The sequence below is a fragment of the Papaver somniferum genome, chromosome 2 (genome assembly GCF_003573695.1).
Source record: "Papaver somniferum cultivar HN1 chromosome 2, ASM357369v1, whole genome shotgun sequence".
In the NCBI taxonomy this organism is placed as follows: Eukaryota; Viridiplantae; Streptophyta; class Magnoliopsida; order Ranunculales; family Papaveraceae; genus Papaver; species Papaver somniferum.
Window position 1 is genome coordinate 68775296 of NC_039359.1, and position 18366 is coordinate 68793661.

Sequence of the window (18366 nt, forward strand, 5' to 3'; positions counted from 1 at the left end):
CTGTTACACTGAATCAAAGATGGTAAGTGTTCTGGATTCGAAAAAATAGGAGTCTTTGATCGGTTTGAAGTCAAACAGGAAAGCAGCTAACCGGAGACGTGTGGAAAGAAAACAGAGTTATTCACGGACTTTCCCGTGTTTCTCTGTGTTTCTCTGTATTTGGAAAACACTATGACTGAATCTGAGACATGTTGGAGTGTGATAGCTTGGATAAAACATCGTGAGAAAAAATAAAAAAAAAGAAAGTAAATTCGGTGACTTGAAGAGAAAATAAAGAAAATATTCTCGAATAATATTGAATTACTGTGAAGATTTTTGGGCAGTTAATGAGGAGATATGAGTTGTTGTTGGGTATAAAAAGGGTTGTCGGAGTTCATAGAATGGGTATCGAGAGTTTGGAGAGGCTACAGAGAAGAATAAGAAACTGCAGAGCAGATTTCTCTGCTGCTGCAGAGAAGGAGAAGCTGAAGAACAAATAACCAATAAGGACTGTCGTTCTTGACCGTCACATATTCATACCATAAACGGCAGTTCTTCTGCGACACCATATAACTATAGTTCTTCGCAATAGTCGTAACAGTGAGTTTTAACGACCATTAAGCATTGCAACCTTGTGGTTTATATTATTTTCCTCCCTTTTCTTCTTTGTAAACACCATTTGAGCTATAAAAATATATTTTGAGCGTGTTTTTTATGTGGAGCTAAACCTTTCTCTGGGACGACGGAGGAAACCAAAATTCATCATGTGGTAAATTCATTTAATTCTTTATATGACTATTTACATTGAATTAAAATTTAAAAAAAAAATTCTTAATTAATTATCATTTCGTTTGATGGTTTATGCCTAGGATTAATTCTTTTGATATGCCATGCTTAAAATTTACAATTAATATTTTAAGAATATACCTTAGGCAAAGAAACAAAGTCAAAATTCTTATTTAATGAGCTATAATGATTTAGAATAAATAGGTGAATCGCATGAATTTAAATATTTGGTGGAATCCTAGTCCCAGTAACTCTCGTCTTTGTTTATTATTTTATTTAAACCTTTAAATTTAATCTTCACAAGTCTCAGAGTTCGAATCTTTATTGCTACAACGACAACTAAAAATCTTATCAGAAATTTACCTCGGTGTGAATGACGTTCTTTGTTAGAAGTGGCAGAGCAAGCATCAATGGCAAAAAAACAATCTCCAATAGTTATAATCAGCAGAAAGGCGAGCCGGGAGAACTCAGGGTAGGTTCCCTTTTCTCTTTTGCGCATGTAGCCACTCAGCAGTACCATCGATCTTATTTAGAATGTGTAATAAGGTTCTGTCTCGAAAAGAATGAGTACCTAACATCTCTAATGTATTTAAAAATTTACTAAACTCCATTGAACTCCTGGGATGGATGGATGAGATATATGTTCGGCAATGATCATGTCAGGGAAAATCTTGGAGAGTGTAGTTGCGTTGTTGATCCGTCCTTGACTTTAAGTTATTTGGTGCCAGGACTCTCGCAATTAAAACGTTCTTTAATCTCCTGGTTTTTGGATGGAACAAAATTGTATTTATTCTGACTCTTTAGCTCATAGGTCTATTCTAGCTCCTTCTGATCGCGATGATGATATGATTGGAATGATTGTATGGGAAAAATCTTCCGGAGCCGTTGAGTGAAGTAGAGGAGATGATAGGAGTTCCATTTCCGACGTGCTGCTATGAAGCCTTCAAGGACTTCGTTTCAAGCGACATCCTTTAAACCGTCTTCTGAATCTTTGATGGTTGTATGGAATGGGATGCAATAAGCAGTCCCCAGTTAAACTCCAGATTGGATCGCGTGGCCGGATATGTGAAAATATCTCTGCGGCGTAATTTTGGAGTCTTTGATGCAGTGTGCGCACATGCGTCTTCATGTTGAGAAATTTCCACGGCTCGTAAAGCTTCGACAGTGATGATGTTTACATCAAAAATAACCTGGTTGAGGGACGTGAAGGAATCCCGTGCTGGCAGTCCCCCTGTGTAATTATTTTGAGCATATTTTCTCCTGAAAGATGTACTTCTATTGCATTTGCTGGTAAGGTGGTTGACGAATTGATGAAGGCGGCAATCTTTTGGATTATTCATTTGTTGATCAATGGGCAGGAGTCGCACATGATAGACCTATATTGTATCCAATGTTATGGCATCCCGTGCACCCCTTCCATATGAAATTAGAAGTTTAGAAACACCAAATCTGACTTTGTCGGCGATGTGGTTGTTGATGCACAGTTTCGTGCAGGCCTTGGGTACGCGGTGCTGAAATCTGAGTAGGTGATGTGGCATACATGATGCGGTTGGTCTGTGTGGCTTGCTGAGATGTGACTTTCCTCTTTGATTCTTCATTGATAAAAACGCTTATGAATGGCTGAACCAAATACTGCTTGTTGGTCAGGCTCCTTCCAGACAGGGAGGTGATGATATCCTTACGCTACGTCCTTGAAGAGTGGTGACCTTGTCACGGTTATGACTTCTTGGTTGACCGTCTCTTCTGGTTTGAAAAGGTCCTTGATAGTGAAGGGATTCCGTGTTGATCCTCAGTCCCCAAGCGTGCTTTACATGGTTCTATCTTGTATGGTCGGTGGATTTACCATAATAAAGATATCACCATCTCGCCTTCATACTGGTGACTCTATTACTTATCCATGGGAAAATAAAATATGCAGAAGTTCGGATTACCTTTTTCCGTAATGGTTGTTGCTATAGTGCAGCTCTGGATGGTAGCAACAGCGGTTCTTGGCAGTTGTTGTGATTATAAGAGACTTGCAGGGAGAGGCGTGGTAGCTACGGGAACGAACTTGGCAGTCTTCATATAGTGGTAGAGCTCGTCTCGTCATTAGAGGGAGAAGATAATGATGCAGCCGATAGCTTCCTTGATGCTGCTTCATGGAATGGAAAAGAGGGAGACAGTTCCCTTCCCACAAGTATCCACTGAGCTTTCAAATTGATATGTTGTCACGCTGGGTTTTTGAAGAAATTATTTGGATGAGAGTTGGAGTTGAACCCTATGTTAATGAGGATTGTTCGAGTTACTGATCATGAGGCGGTCTTTGTGTCTACGTTGTGTTTCATAGAAGTCCAGGCATATCGCTGGTCTTTGAAATACGTCTGCTCTCTTGAGTATGTCTACATCTTTGGACTTCTTTGAATCTAAATGATAGCGTGCTTGCGTCTCTCTAAATTCAGCATCTTTGAGATGGGTAGTGTTGAGCAGTATCCATCCACACTCCTTGCCTTTATCATCTTTGGATCGTGTCTATGAGGAGAAGGGGAGTTCCCTCATGCGAATGACTTGACCAATAAGTTGTGAAAGCACAGGTAAGATCCCCGCTAGCGAGTCCATGATGAAGCTCTTGACATGGAGAGTCCGTATGTACCTCTTAAGTCCTAGGTGCAATCTTCTTCAGTAATGCAACTACTTCTTCTACAGGAGACAAAATTCTGAAAGTGTCTCTCATTGATGTTGTTGCTGTCGAGCCAGATATGGTATATCTTGGACGTTGTTTTTTCATTGTGACAGTCGTGCATGTGGTACTGGATTTGGGGTTGGCGGTTTTGGACGCGCATGATGTTTTATCTCGGTGGTTTTCCTCTTGCCGCTTCAGTGAAACTGCTTACAGAAGGCTGAAGGTTGTATTTCCTGTTGGTGAGATGTATGCTTCCACGAATATCATGAGGCTCTTCATTCCTAGCAGGCCTGATTCTTTATAACAGGGTAGGTGTTGTTGTAGCTGAGCGTTTTTAGCAGCTTCACAAAGTTCAGAGGATGTATGAAAGCGCAGGTCCTCCAACAAAGCACGATAGACAGGTACCATCCTATTGATGCATAATTCCACTATGTTCAGTCACATTTGGATCGTGATAATCCGATGCCTGGATTATGAACCTTTTGACATAATCATTTGGATGTTCGTTGTTTCGCTGAAACATCCTTCCTAAGTATGACAGAGTGATTTTCCCAAACATAAAGAAATATTTCTTCTTCAGCATTACCCGTTTTCCTAGGAAAAGTAAATATGGGAGACGCGAGTCCTTTTGGTGCAGCAATTTCTCAGATCTCCTCTGCGTGAGGTTATCTCGGCTATGGATTCTTTCTCGGCATGATGACGCGGGCTTCGTTATCTTCTTGAGGATGCTCTCTTGACGTGTTGGCTCCAGTAGATTTGAAGATGTGTCAAGCCTCCTTTGTTATTGTAGATGTACGAATTCTCGGAATTACGCCATGTTCTGGATCTACACGTTTTGTTGATGAAGTGATAGCGGATACTCCTGACTATAAATTGGTAGCACTGGTGGAAAAGAGATAAACCTTTTATTTAGTGATCTCTGCAGGTGTCTTTCTAGGACTCCACTGGTATTGAGATTTGTTGTCGACTATCTCCATACTGGAACAACGGCTATGTGAATCTTACCCTTATCTCTCTGGGTGTGGACCATTTGAGGAATTTCTTGCTTGCTCCATATAACACTTGTGGTGTTGCAGGAAAGGCGGTTCCTCCATTCGAATCTCGAGAGAATCCGTTGTTCTCTTCTAAGTAGTAATCACGTCTTTTTGTGTCTCCACCCGGCTTTCTGGTCCTTTTATCTAGGAGATTTACTGTGCTCGGCTATCCAAGGAATTTCCAGTAGGATTGCTTGAAAAAGCATTTTTATGAAGCTTCTTAGTGAATGGAACATCGGAATTGAAATTGGTTGTTGAACCTAAATTGAATTTAGTGATCGAATTGGATCTAAGATCCACCCTTTTGAAATTGAAAACACCGGAATGAATATTGAGAAACCGATTATGCAACCGAGAGATTAACCTCCCACTGTGGTCGCCAATTGTTTGAGGGTAAAAACTGATTTTGTTGTTTTTGGTAGATTTGGGTGTGTTGATGAGAAACGAATTCAAACCTTAAACAAATGTAATGCACGGGAATACTTTTAGATTCGAGAGACCAATCTGTAAGACTCTGACCTAAACTAAGAAATGGCTGTTCCATATTCAATTCGGTCACAAAGTGAAGGAAAAGGGTTGATCTTAGGGAGGGAAGCGAAGAAGGTGTTCGAGATCAGAATGTCGAATTATGAAGGTGTGGTTGTTTTATGACTTGTATCAGAATGTGGAACTGGCTTGCAGAATGGAAGCTATCAGTTCTTGGTGTTTTCTTGATACTTGTGTTGATAACACTTGTGTTGTTGTTGAAATAGGTTGAAAACCTATGTATACAAGTCATTGAGTGCACCCTGATCTCGTAGGAAGTGGAGGCAGTTACGTAATGGACAAGTGGGGTTGTGCGAAAGGTGGTGATCATCACGTTTACTTTATGAGGGAAGACCGATCATCCTTTCACCCACTACTCTCTTATTGATGTTAATCGTCCGCCTTTTCCTGACACTTTCTCGTAATGGGCACGTGATAAGCACGTAATTTCTATATTTTATACCCATATTTATATTATCTAGAACTCGATATTTTAACTAATAATACGATTTTAGTACTTTTGTAGAAAGTACACGCAAATCCGGTTTCCGAAAAAATAAGCAGATAAATGAACAACTAAATGGCGTTTGCGGACAAAATTGATCAGTTATGCTGGCCTTGTATTTATATATATCAGCAGCACTTATTATGCTGGCCTGATATTTCCATGTATCAGCAGCCGGGTTGGCTTGGTATTTCCATATATCAGCAACCACAATAATTACTCATTGTACCCACCGGAGACAAACAGGGATGTTAGGCTACCTATTTATCACCACAACCATTTTACTGTCAGAAAGAAACAAAGAATAGCTTTTGTTTGTTATATCATGAGCCCACTAGTGGGTGTAGACAAGAAAGTGGTGTCACGTGCCCACCATCTCGTTTCTCATCAGCCAGAAGAAAGTCTCAAGAAGCTAACCTTCTTATCAGAGAAAGGTGAACAACAATTCGGTGGTAATTAAGTTCTGATGTTCTATCGAAGCAGCTTAATGGCATGGATCGATTGCAAGAGGAATATTAGATGTTTTCCGAAACTGTGTCTCGTACGGTAGCTATCTGTGAGAATTAATGGAAGAATATTGAGCTCGAGATGGAGAAATTATGGATGGATAGATGAGGTTATGGTTTGTGTACGGACAGAAGATGGAGAAAGGTGTTGGCTGAGGTTGCATTTGGTTTCTGTGGCTCATTCATATTGCAATAGCGAAGAAGGAATCTGTGCAGTACATAATAAGAAAAGGAAATGCAATCGATGTATGGGTTCTGTAGCAGATGGACAGAATGGAAAAGAAAGTGTGGTGATAGTCGGTGTTGAGCTCGCAGACGACTGAGAGAAATGGTTAGCAGCAACAACAATGGTTTTCTGGTGGTGTACTTCGATGTTGAAGGAGGCAAAGCTAGGTATTGGAGTTGGTTGTTCTTCATGGATGACAGCAGACGAGAATGGAGCAGTCAAGATGGGGTTGCTGTGCAGTTAGAAGAATCAACAACAGAATATCATTTTTAAAGCTAGCAATACATTCACGAGAGCTTGTGATACAAGGAATGGTGCCTCGGAATTTTGGTGTTGGTACCGTAAACACAAGAAGCTGAGAAACATTGTTGCAAGGGTCTTGTTTGGCGTTGATAGATCGAGGAGATAAATGGAGATGCATTATATCGAGTTGCTGCTGTGACCCGGGGAGAGCTGGACTGAGTACTGGAGATATTTGGTGGTGGTGCTTGAGTCTCTTCATGTCCAGTTGTAAGTTGAAGAAGTGCTGGTGGAGACTGATTTGAGTTGTGCAGTCGACGGAGCAAAGAAGAATGGTATCGTCTCTACACCCGCTAAAATAACAGTGGAGTATGGGAAGAAACTAATTAAGAAGCTAGTGCAGCGAAGACGAGAACTTCTTGGCAGGGAATTCAGACGAAACACTGATGTAAACTGAAATGCATGGAAAGAATGGTTTTGTGTATGATTGAACAGCGACTGTAATGGTGGACTGATTTGCATTAGACAGACAAGAAGATAGAAGAGCTAATGGATCGAGTCTGGTTAGTCTGGCTTGCTGAGAAACCAGTGTTGAAGTGCACACTTTGCCGATGATGTGTAGGTCGAGATTTGAATGGTCAGTAGAAAGATGTGGTGGCCGAGATTTTGGAGCAACAAACGGAGTTGGATTTGGCTTGAATTTGGAAGCCGGTGGTGGATTGGGCCTGACAATTTCAGCTGGGTCCAGTTTAGATTTGTGACAGCGCATATATAAACATCAGTGAATAGAAACTGAGAGGCCGGTTTTGGGGGTTGCGGCTACGGAGCCAAAACCAGAGGAGAAAGGAGGCGGCTACACTGTCGTTTGGTGAGAGCGGAGCAAGAGGAAGACAACGACGATCCTTTGGGTTTAATCTCTCTATCTAGTCTTATTTGTTTTGATGGATTTTGAGAAATCAATTGTCATGTTTTGCTAGATGTTTTGTAGTTAGGGTTTATGGTTAAAACTACTTGTGTATTAGGCCATTTTTGATTGAATTGAATTATGAAGCATTAGAGCACTATGATTTGAATAAATTAATTATTGATATTGTTTATCAATTTATTGAAAACGAGTTGCTGCATTACCGGTTCTAGAAACCTATGTAATTAATTGATAATCTTACAAATATTTTTGGTCTCATTATTTGATAATTCATACTTGGGTTAAATTCTTTGATGGGTTATGCTTAGGATAGTCAAACAATATTTGTGAATTAATATTTAGTTTCGTATAACTTATTCGTTGATGCGTTTTGATGGTGCAGGCTTGGATTTATTCTTTTGATGCGCTATACTTAGAGTATACCTGTGACGTTTACGACTCTATGCTTATAATAGGTGATGCCAATAGAACAAAAGATAATACATGTTCAGAATTATGTTTCTTATCAGTAATTGAATAGAAATAGTAGTTGATTCCATAAAACCCTTGTTACCGACTCTCACATTATTGGTTACATTTTTATTATTTTGCTTTAATTGTTTCAAAAACTTCTGAAATATTGAATTTGTTTGGTTACTTTTTGGTATTAGTTAGTAGCAGTATTTTCACACTCCTCGCAGGAACGACCTGTACTTGCCATTGTCTACTAGTTAGACACTGTGCACTTGCAGTTTGTTATTTTAGGTTTCCCCAACCTATCAAGTTTTTGGTTGCACACCACACGTTGTAAACCGCCAGACTAATACCGCAGTAAGCATCCCCCGGTTTGTGACATGTTTGATGTCTCGAGTAAATGGGTCAAGTCGTGAGACTTTCTACTTAAAGCAGCACATAGTGCTTTTAGGTAAAATAACAAAATTATTTGTGGAATCAATATTTATAAAACATCTTTTAAAATCGTTGTATATAAAGCATCGCTTTTAAATAAGGAGCTAAAAATAATCGATGTTCATGAAGCATCATTGTTTCTGAGCTCGTCTAAGTTAGTCGCGGAACTTAGTGTCTTAAAAGGAGCGTGACGCACTCTCTCGGAGAGTTGCTAGGAGCTACGCACACATCCCAAGGATTGGTCGGTCGATCCATATAGGAGAGTGGCGAGTGGTAGCCATTCTAAAATCCTACCGATCGATCCCGGTTGGATCTGGACCGCTTAAATTGGCTAGCCAAGTTGAGTGGCTGAGACGATTTACGGCAATTAATGACTGTTACTGAATCATACAAGTAGCGTGAATGGCCACTATTGAGTGATCATTTGGGAACCTTATGAATGAGCCATGACTTGGCCGATCGTTCCCTGTGGAGGAGGGGTGACTGATGATCACGACATTACCGTGTTGGCCTCATGAAAATAAATCTAGACCATCCGACTAGACTAACGAAGTTTGATGGACGAGATGATTTGCGGCAGTTTCCTACTGCCGTTGATTCAATTTAAGGTTTAGAAGTCACGTGGACAACCCTATTTTGGCTAATCGCGTTGGGCGCTAGTTTGAGCAGGCCGATTGGCCAGATGTAAAGGCAGGTTTCCAGTGAGCATGCTAACATTTTTTGGGCCGCCTAAAATTGGATCTAAGTCATTCAATTTGGCTGGTGAAGATGGACGGATGTGATCAATTTGCGACAGTAGTACGCTGCCGCAACGCAAATTAGGGTTTCTAAACATCTCGTTTACCCTAGTTTGAGCAGAACGATTTGATGTACTCTTGTCTTGTCGTGGGAAAGTCGATCGACCAGGGATGGAGCTGGGTCGCCGGTGAACAGGCCAGCACATCTTTGATCATTCGAAGGAATATCTAGACCGTCCAAATAGTCTAGCTAAGTTGGGCGGACGTGATGAATTTAAGACCGTTATGGTCGGTCTTAGCTCGTTTGAGCTCCTCTTTTAAAAGTGAAATCACCGTGGTTCTGGCTAGCGATCAGGGGTATTGCGGGTGAACTAAAGGGATTCTGATCGGCTGGGATGCTAGTGGACCCGCTGGTGGACATCATGGAGATTTCCTGGTTCCGCTGGCAAGAGGCTAGGCTTATTAAATTGACTGGCCAAATCGTGTGGCCGTGATTTCTCTTTAAGACTGACATGGACAGTCTAGGTTTTACTTGAGGAATTCAATCGCGTCGATCGTGCTAACTTTTAATTAAAAGCGCGTTGACACGAAAATCTCCTTATCAGAGAGCGGTATAGCCTGCGTGAGTGTTTTCATACGGATCTCAATACTGACACTTTGGTAGATTTATGCTACTTCGCTGCGAGTGAACATTAATCGTCATGTCATGCCAATATTGAGAGTTCATCTGGGGAACATAGCATAGGAAAATACTAGGCGGGAAATGTATTAGTGGATAATGCCGGTGGAAGATAAAATTCATAGAATATTTGGGATTGTTGCTATATGTACCATATATTATGAGTGAATTATATATATATATATTGAATTTCTCAATACATCTGTGAGCGGATAGGTTTCTGCACTCATTACTTTCAAATGGCTTTTGTTCTTTTGCAGGATGACAGCGCATTAAATGCGGGCTTTTATAATTTTACCCCTGAACTAAAAACCACCATCGACAAGTACCCTTATTAGGTGAAATCTCCATGATAATTCAATCTTTGCTTCCATTTCTAATCATCTTTCTCTTCTTCTCCATCAATATTTCTGCAAGAACTTCCATATTTTGATAGTATGGTCTCAATCCTTTTTTTTTGTTTCTTAATTCTCTGAGTTTGATGCCTTTCAATTCATTTTAATGGGTTTTGTATGCCGTTCTTAAAGATTATGAGAACCAAAATTTAACAATAATCAAGAAATAAAATGTCATAAGTTCGTAATTACATTGTAATATTTATTTTGTCTTTCTGTTTCTTGTTAAGTTTTCTTTTTTTAATTTTTTCTTTCACTGTGTTGTATTTAGTTTATTGAAACTTGATTTAAGATGTGGAGCAACCAAGAAAGACCGAAATGTTCAGTATGCAAGCATAAAGGGATAAGTGGTCCACCATATTGTTTCTATGCTCCTTATTTTCCACCAGATAGTCCAACTGCAGATCAAGAGTTCGCCAATGTTAATAGATATTACGGTACAAATAACTTCAAGTCGCTCATCATACGAGCTGGTGGTATAGAATATGACCCTGTTCGTCGGAAGAATGCAGCCGACACGTTAAAGTCTGAAGCTAATGTTAGAAGACATGATCCACGAGTACCGTTGTTAAACGACCACTCGTTTTAAAGACTTCTTTGGGATTGAGAAGATCTACGAGTACCGTTGGTGGGAAACTAGATAAGCAGTATTATTAGTTTTCGATTTGATTTGATTGACTAACGGTTGTTGAACTTTGATTGCACCTAGTTTGTTTATGCTTGGGAATCTTCTCATTTGATATAAGATTCACTCAAACTAGATCAAAGTTTCGACGGGATCTTTAGAATTGTTTTTAGATCTAAAGAAGTCTTGTGAATCCATTGTTAACAGACTCCATTCCGTGCATGATTGATCACAAGAGATTCAAGTTGTGGTGTGAAGGTGTTTATTGAAGATCTAAGAAGATTTGAAGACAAAGAAGATTTCTTATTGGTTTCATAATCTTTGGTGTGCACAAAACTTGATCAGCTGGGGTTCAACTATAATCTCTTTATCTTGATAAACTTGATTGATTAGTTGTGTATATCGACATCAATATATAGTATCTGCGTGATTTATATATTTGATTTCCAAATCTAAACCCAACTACTTTGGTAGTTGAATATATATTAGATAGATCTAAGACCCGACAAAGGAGTTTATTGGTTAAACGGAAGAGCTTTTGTTAAACTCATATCACTGTGGTTGAGAAAAGTTTTTAGTGAACAGATTTGTTGTTCCTTTACTGTTTGGAATACGAACCAAAGGAATTGTTCCAGTGCGTGCACTTATTGAATGTCGGAAGCGCAAGGATACTGAAGAAACTGTTAGAGCATTGATCGGTCGAACTCGCATGCCTTGCTATCTCAAGCATGTTTGTTAATGTTAGTGATCAAAACTATAAGTCTTGATTTCTAACCTATTTATAGATGTATCGGACTAGGACATAGATGGTGTAGTTGATCTTAGATCTCTCGGCGTTAATCATTTGAAGTCGAAGAACTACTAAGGGGAGCTTGTGGAACTTCATCAACAAAAAGGTATGTGGTGACTTGAACTCATCTATCACTAGGAAAGTCTATTTCTATCTATCTCCTATATTGACACATAAGTCGTATTTACGATATAGTTTTCAACTACACACATTTGATATTTCGAGTTGATTATATATCGCTTACATATTTCTCGAAATATGTGTTGGAAAGCTTTCGCTTTATCCATGCTCATCTTTACTCGTGACGAGAGTCATGTTGACATTTCAATAACTTGAAAATTGCTTTGATGCTAATAGTGTGTGAAAACGACTATTGACATCCTCTAAGAATGTTTCAATGATTGGAATGTAGAGTTGATAATGTAACCATCTTTGGATATAAGCATATATAGTGTGTTAGCACATTAGTGCATAAATCCATAAACCGGGAGCCAAGTGTATGAATATGTGTGTATACCAATTTGGTGAAGGCGACAAGATAAGTATGCGTATCCGTACGCATACTGGTAGAAGTTTTCAAACCGAAAATATCTGCTGGGTTTGGGAATTACAAACTCCTAAACTAGTCACCTTAAGTATGCGTACCCGTACGCATCCTAGAGGAAGTTTTTGAACCGAAAATATCTGTTGCGTTTGGGAATTACAAACTCCTAACCTAGTCACCTTAAGTATGCGTACCCGTACGCATACTGGCGGAAGTTTTCGAAACAAAAAATTGTGCTGAGTTTGGAAACTTACCAAAATCAAAAATCAGGTTGCTTAGGTACGCATACCCGTACGCATACTTAAGATGGTTATTTTATTAAATCGGTCTGTTCATGAACTTAAACATTTAAATTATAAGGAATGCAATCTTTGCAAACCGTGGCTATAATGTTCATGATTGATTCAAGTGAATCAAACCGTTTTTGTTTCGATGGTGTCTTCTATGCAATTTAACAAGTCATTAACTAGTTTCATTTGAAGTCATTTGAACTAGTTATGGTGAAGATGAATAAGGTTAATATGAGAGTAAACATATGGATAACCTCGGTTAACTATTTGTGAACCGACATGGTGTACACGTTTAGGAACGGTTACATAAACCTAAATCAGGGTACATTTCATTTGTGTGTAACAAGCTAAGTTAGATATAATGGTTAGAAGGTATTATCTTGGTTGAATCAGGTGCTTCATCTAACGGTGAATATTGAATTCCTTGTTACCAAGGTAACTTAGATTGCAAACCTTGATTTGAAAATTATATAAAGGAGAACTCTAACAACTGGGAAACCTAATCCCCACACCTCATGTGTGATACTAGTAGTATTTTTAGAGTCGATTATCCTTTAACCTTGGGCTTCTTCTCGAGAACCTGTAGGTTAACGAATTAAAGACTTCATTGGGATTGTGAAGCCAGACCGATACTACTTCTGTTGTAGTTGTGTGATCTGATCTTGTGCATCGTACGAGCGCAATAGTATAATTTTCTTGAGATTTATATCTCCGATAGGCAAGATAAAAAAAGTAGTCATAAACATCTTCGTCTCATCGTTTGTGATTCCACAATATCTTGTTTCGCTAGTCGATTAAGACTATTGTGAGGTGATTGATATTAGGCTGTTCTTTGGGAATATAAGTCAGGTTTATCAATTGGTTCATGTTCACCTTGATTTATCAAAATACGGAACAAAAAATCTTGGGTATTTATGTGGGAAACAGATTTATTCAATCCTATAGACTTTTCTGTGTGAGACAGATTTGTTTATCAAGTCTTCGACTTTGGGTCGTAGCAACTCTTGGTTGTGCGTGAGATCATCTAAGGGAATCAAGTGCGTAGTATCCTGATGGGATCAGAAACATAAGAAGCACAACTGTACCTTGAATCAGTGTCAGATTGATTAGGGTTCAACTACATTCCAATTCGAAGTTAATTGGTAGTAGGATAGTGTCTGTAGCGGCTTAATTCAGTGTGGTGTTCAATCTGGACTAGGTCCCGGTGTTTTTCTGTATTTGTGGTTTCCTCGTTAAGAAAATTCTGGTGTCTTTTTTATTTCTTTTTCGCATTATATTTTGTTATATAATTGAAATATCACAGGTTTTGCGTTATATCAATCAATTAGAATATCCAACCTTTGGTTGTTGATTTACATTGATTGACACTTGGATATTGGTCTTTGGTACCATCCAAGTTATCTCTCTTGTATTTAATTAAGACTCGCAGATTTCTATTTGCTTGAGTAAGTACTAAATCGAGAGATCGAGATATTGTACTCTTTGATATACTTTACTCTAGATTGAGTCTGACAGTCTAGTAAATTCTCTAGAAAGTATATTGGAGTAAGTCCTCTTAGACTGCTAAACGAATTGTTGGGTGTGGTTGTTAGAACCCCACATTTTTAATTGGTATAAGAGCAGGAAAACACATTAAAGACCTTATAAGTCTGTGTTTGTAGCGATCTGATATGGATAGAGGTGATGTCTCGATAAACGTACCACCAGTCTTCGATGGATCAAATTACTTTGGAGGAAAATTGTTATGCGAGATCGCGTGATTTTCAATCATGGGTATATGTAGTTAATGGCTATGATGCTCCCGTTGTGGCAATCGGTAATGCAACCGTTCCAAAGAATATTGGTGCGTCTGATGCTGCCGAGATACTTACTGCAAAGCAAAACTCCGACAGATTGAATGTCATCATTCTTGCCATTACCCCAGTTCTTCAGCATCATGTGACTACGTGCACTCAATCTAAAGATGCTTGGGATATCTTAGAAACCGTATTTTGAAGGAAGTACCAGCGAAAAGGAAGAAAGGCTTCAAAACCTAAATTCTGATTGGGAAAAACTTTATATGGCAGATGAAGATTCAATTGATGATTTTAATCACAAAGTGTATGAAATTGTTAATGCATCTTTTACATTGGGTAAGACTATTCCTGAAAAGGACATTGTGATGAAAGTTCTCAGATCGCTGCCATCTAGATACGATTCTAAGAAGCATGTCATCTTTGAAGGAAATAACCTTGATGCACTCTCCAGATATACGTTGGTTGGAATGCTAAAGATCTTTGATCATGAGCACACATCCAAAATCGGAAAGGATGTTGCCTTCAAAGCACAAAGAAACACTAAATAACTTGAGAAAGGTAAAAGTGTTAGCTGTGGCACCCCCTAAGCTAACAGATGACTAATCCAAAAGATTAACTATAAAACGAGGAACTAACGATCTAAAACATCTATTTAAACACTAAAAAAGAAGTTCTAAACAAAGATTAACCCAAGTCTAAACCCTCTCTGAAATAAATACAAGAACTCCTCTCAAATGATAAATATTTAATAGTGAGTTGGTTTACAAATAGAATATAAACACAAAATAAAACAGAGAGGAAGCTAACCAACTAACGAAACCAACTCCTCGAAGCTTTCATCCCTCAACGACTCTATAAAATCATCAGTTCTACACGAATCGTAACTCCAGAAACCCCAACTTCAATTCAACATCAACATCATCTTATTCTTCTCCTCCCGATATAATTCAACTACAAAATCTACATGTTCACTTTCGGTTCAACTTAATAACAAGTTTTTATGAATATCTTACACGAACAACTCAATTCTTATGAACTAAGCTCGACATAGAAAGTAAGAAAGAAGAAGAACATGAGATAATAAGAAAGAATAAAGGAAAGAGAATATGAAAAGAGAATGATTTTTTTCTCGACACGTTGGTGATGATAAGGCAAAATAAAATGATAAAGGCACCCAGAATTGATAAGGGCTGCTAGGCGGTTTGGATGCAAAAATGATTATTTTTCCCTTCTCATTAATCTGATAATATCCTTTTCGTCTGGTACCCGATTGACACGTTCGAGTAGTCTATGTCGCATAACTTTTCGAGACCTAACTAGTGATACTAATTTCGAAACTAAATCGTTGTTAGATTAATTTCTATTAATTAACGTTAGTGTTAAACTAATCGATTCATTAGAGGCTTAGTCTTCTCTTGATCATCTCTAGACCAGTCAAATAGCGTTAAGGAGCTTGAGGCTCGTTACATTCTCCCCACCTTATATCATTTTCGTCCTCGAAAATCGATCCACCATAAAGTCTTCTAAAACTCCCCACCTTAGAGAGAATTACTATCTTTAGACTAATTGCAAGTACTGCTCATACTTACAAACGCACAATAACTCATTTTAAATGAGTTCGAAACAACAAGAAATGAAACACAAACCTATTTGGTTTTCTACAAATAGAATCTATAGTTTGTAGCTCTAGGTTCAAAAGACTAATTTTTTATTTCACTAATATGATTGTCTCTAAGCTCACTATGGTGAATTTGATTCTAACCGATAAGTATGTCTAAGTACTCTGTTCTAAATTATAGTCTAGTATTTAATAATTTCTTAATTTGATGTAGTGTATCCATATAACTAATCCACATTTGATTTCACGTAAATATATATGATATTTTAACTTTACTGTTATACAGTATATAAATTATCCGAATATTATCTACTTTAAATATGATATTAACATAATTATTAAATATTACTATCAACAACGTTTCTATTCTCCATAACTTCATTATTATCGTTATTAATTTGTTTATAGTCCCGTTGGTCACTAAATCTAAATTTTTCAAGTATGAATATAATTTATTTTACCTAATCATATCGATTTTGTATACCATATATATCTTATTAAATATTAGCGTTGGTAACTTAATACTATTTAAATTTGGGTCTACATAAAATCATAATGTATTCTAATAGTCTTTAATGTAAAGTATCATATTATTATACGAATTTATTTTCTTTCAAGTCTATTTATGTACTAAGCATCCAATTAATATTATAATTCCTTCATGTGTATTTGTTTAACTTTAATGACTTACTAAATCGATTATCAGACTTAATTTAATTTGGGTATAAGATTATTAAGAAATTTAGTCTACTTTAATTTTTATGCATTACATATCTGCACATTCTTAAGTTTTAACCTAACAAGTCGTATATTATATATCTCGTTTCAAAACACCATATTGTATTTTTAATTTTATTTAGTTTACAAAATCTGACCGTAAATAATTACTAATAATTTTGCGTAGCTACTTGACCCTAATTATCACTTTTGTCGTTATATACTTATTAATAAGATTTTTAATTAAATAAAGTTCAATACAATACTAGTTGATATATTATGATCGTCAGTGACCTTATTATCATTTATTGTTACTCTAATAGTCGAACTATTATCTTAATCACTTTTACAATTTAACTTCATTTTTACTTGGATAGATTAAAGGTTCTAATTGCGCGAAAAGATACTTTATTAGTTCCTAAACAAAGTTTGGGAATCTAATTGTTCACTAATAGAAACAAGTCTCCTAATATGAATGGTAATCCAAGCTTGTAGTTGGCCTGTCCAGGTTAGCAAGACTCGACTATGGTTTCCTACGAACAAAGACAACACAAACACACCATAATTACAAACCTCACCATCCTCCAGTGCTAGATTATCTATGTTAACTAATTGAGTCTAACTAATCTCTAATTCTCTATTGAAATATCTAAACAATAATGTAACTGGTTGCAACCTACAACTTTTACTTCATACTTTATATAGCAACATACATACACATCACGCTAAATAAACAAATCAGCATGTTATACAAAACAATCAAACAATTCAATTCAAAAATATTTTAGTTCCTGATAGTTTTTAGTAATTAAAATTTATCTCACAACCCAACCCAGTTCTAAACTAATTTTATTTGCTAACTGGAACTGGATATTCCTATTGTTCCCATGTAAGATCTAATAGTGAGCTCTGATACCAACACTGTGGCGCCCTCTAAGGTAACAGCTGACTAGTCCAAAATATTAACTATAAAATGAGGCACTAACGATCTAAAACATCTATTTAAACACTAATAAAGAAGTTCTAAACAAAGATTAACCCAAATCTAAACCTTCTCTGAAATAAATACAAGAACTCCTCTCAAATGATACATATTTAATAGTGAGTTGGTTTACAAATAGAATATAAACACAAAATAAAACATAGCGGAAGCTAACCAACTCCTTGAAGCTTTCATCCCACAACGACTCTATAACATCATCAGTTCTACACGAATCGTAACTCCAGAAACCATAACTTCAATTCAACATCAACATCATCTTCTTCTTCTCCTCCCGGTCTAATTCAACTACAAAATCTACATCTTCACTTTCGGTTCAACTTAATAAAAAGTTTTTATGAATATCTTACACGAATAACTCAATTCTTATGAACTCAGCTCGACATAGAAAGAATGAAGAAGAACGGAAGATAATAAGAAAGAAGAAAGGAAAGAGAATATGACTTTCTCTCGACACGTTGATGATGATAAGGCAAAAGAAAATGGTAAAGGCACCCAGAATTGATAAGGGCATCCAGGAGGTTTGGATGCAAAAATGATTATTTTTCCCTTCTCATTAATCTGATAATATCCTTTTCGTTCGGTACCCGATTGACACGTTCGAGTAGTCTATCTCTCATAACTTTTCGAGACCTAACTAGTGATACTAATTTCGTAACTAAATTGTTGTTAGATTAATTTTCATTAATTAATGTTCGTGTTAAACTAATTGATTCATTAGCGGCTTAGTCGTCTCTTGATCATCTCTGGACCAGTCAAATAGCGTTGACGAGCTTGAGGCTCGTTACATTTGCGTCTCTGAGGATGATTATTCTGAGACTGATTCATCAGATGAAGATCTTGCCAAATCAGTCTCGATACTCACAAGACAGTTTAGAGATCTCTTATCAAAGAGAAGTATA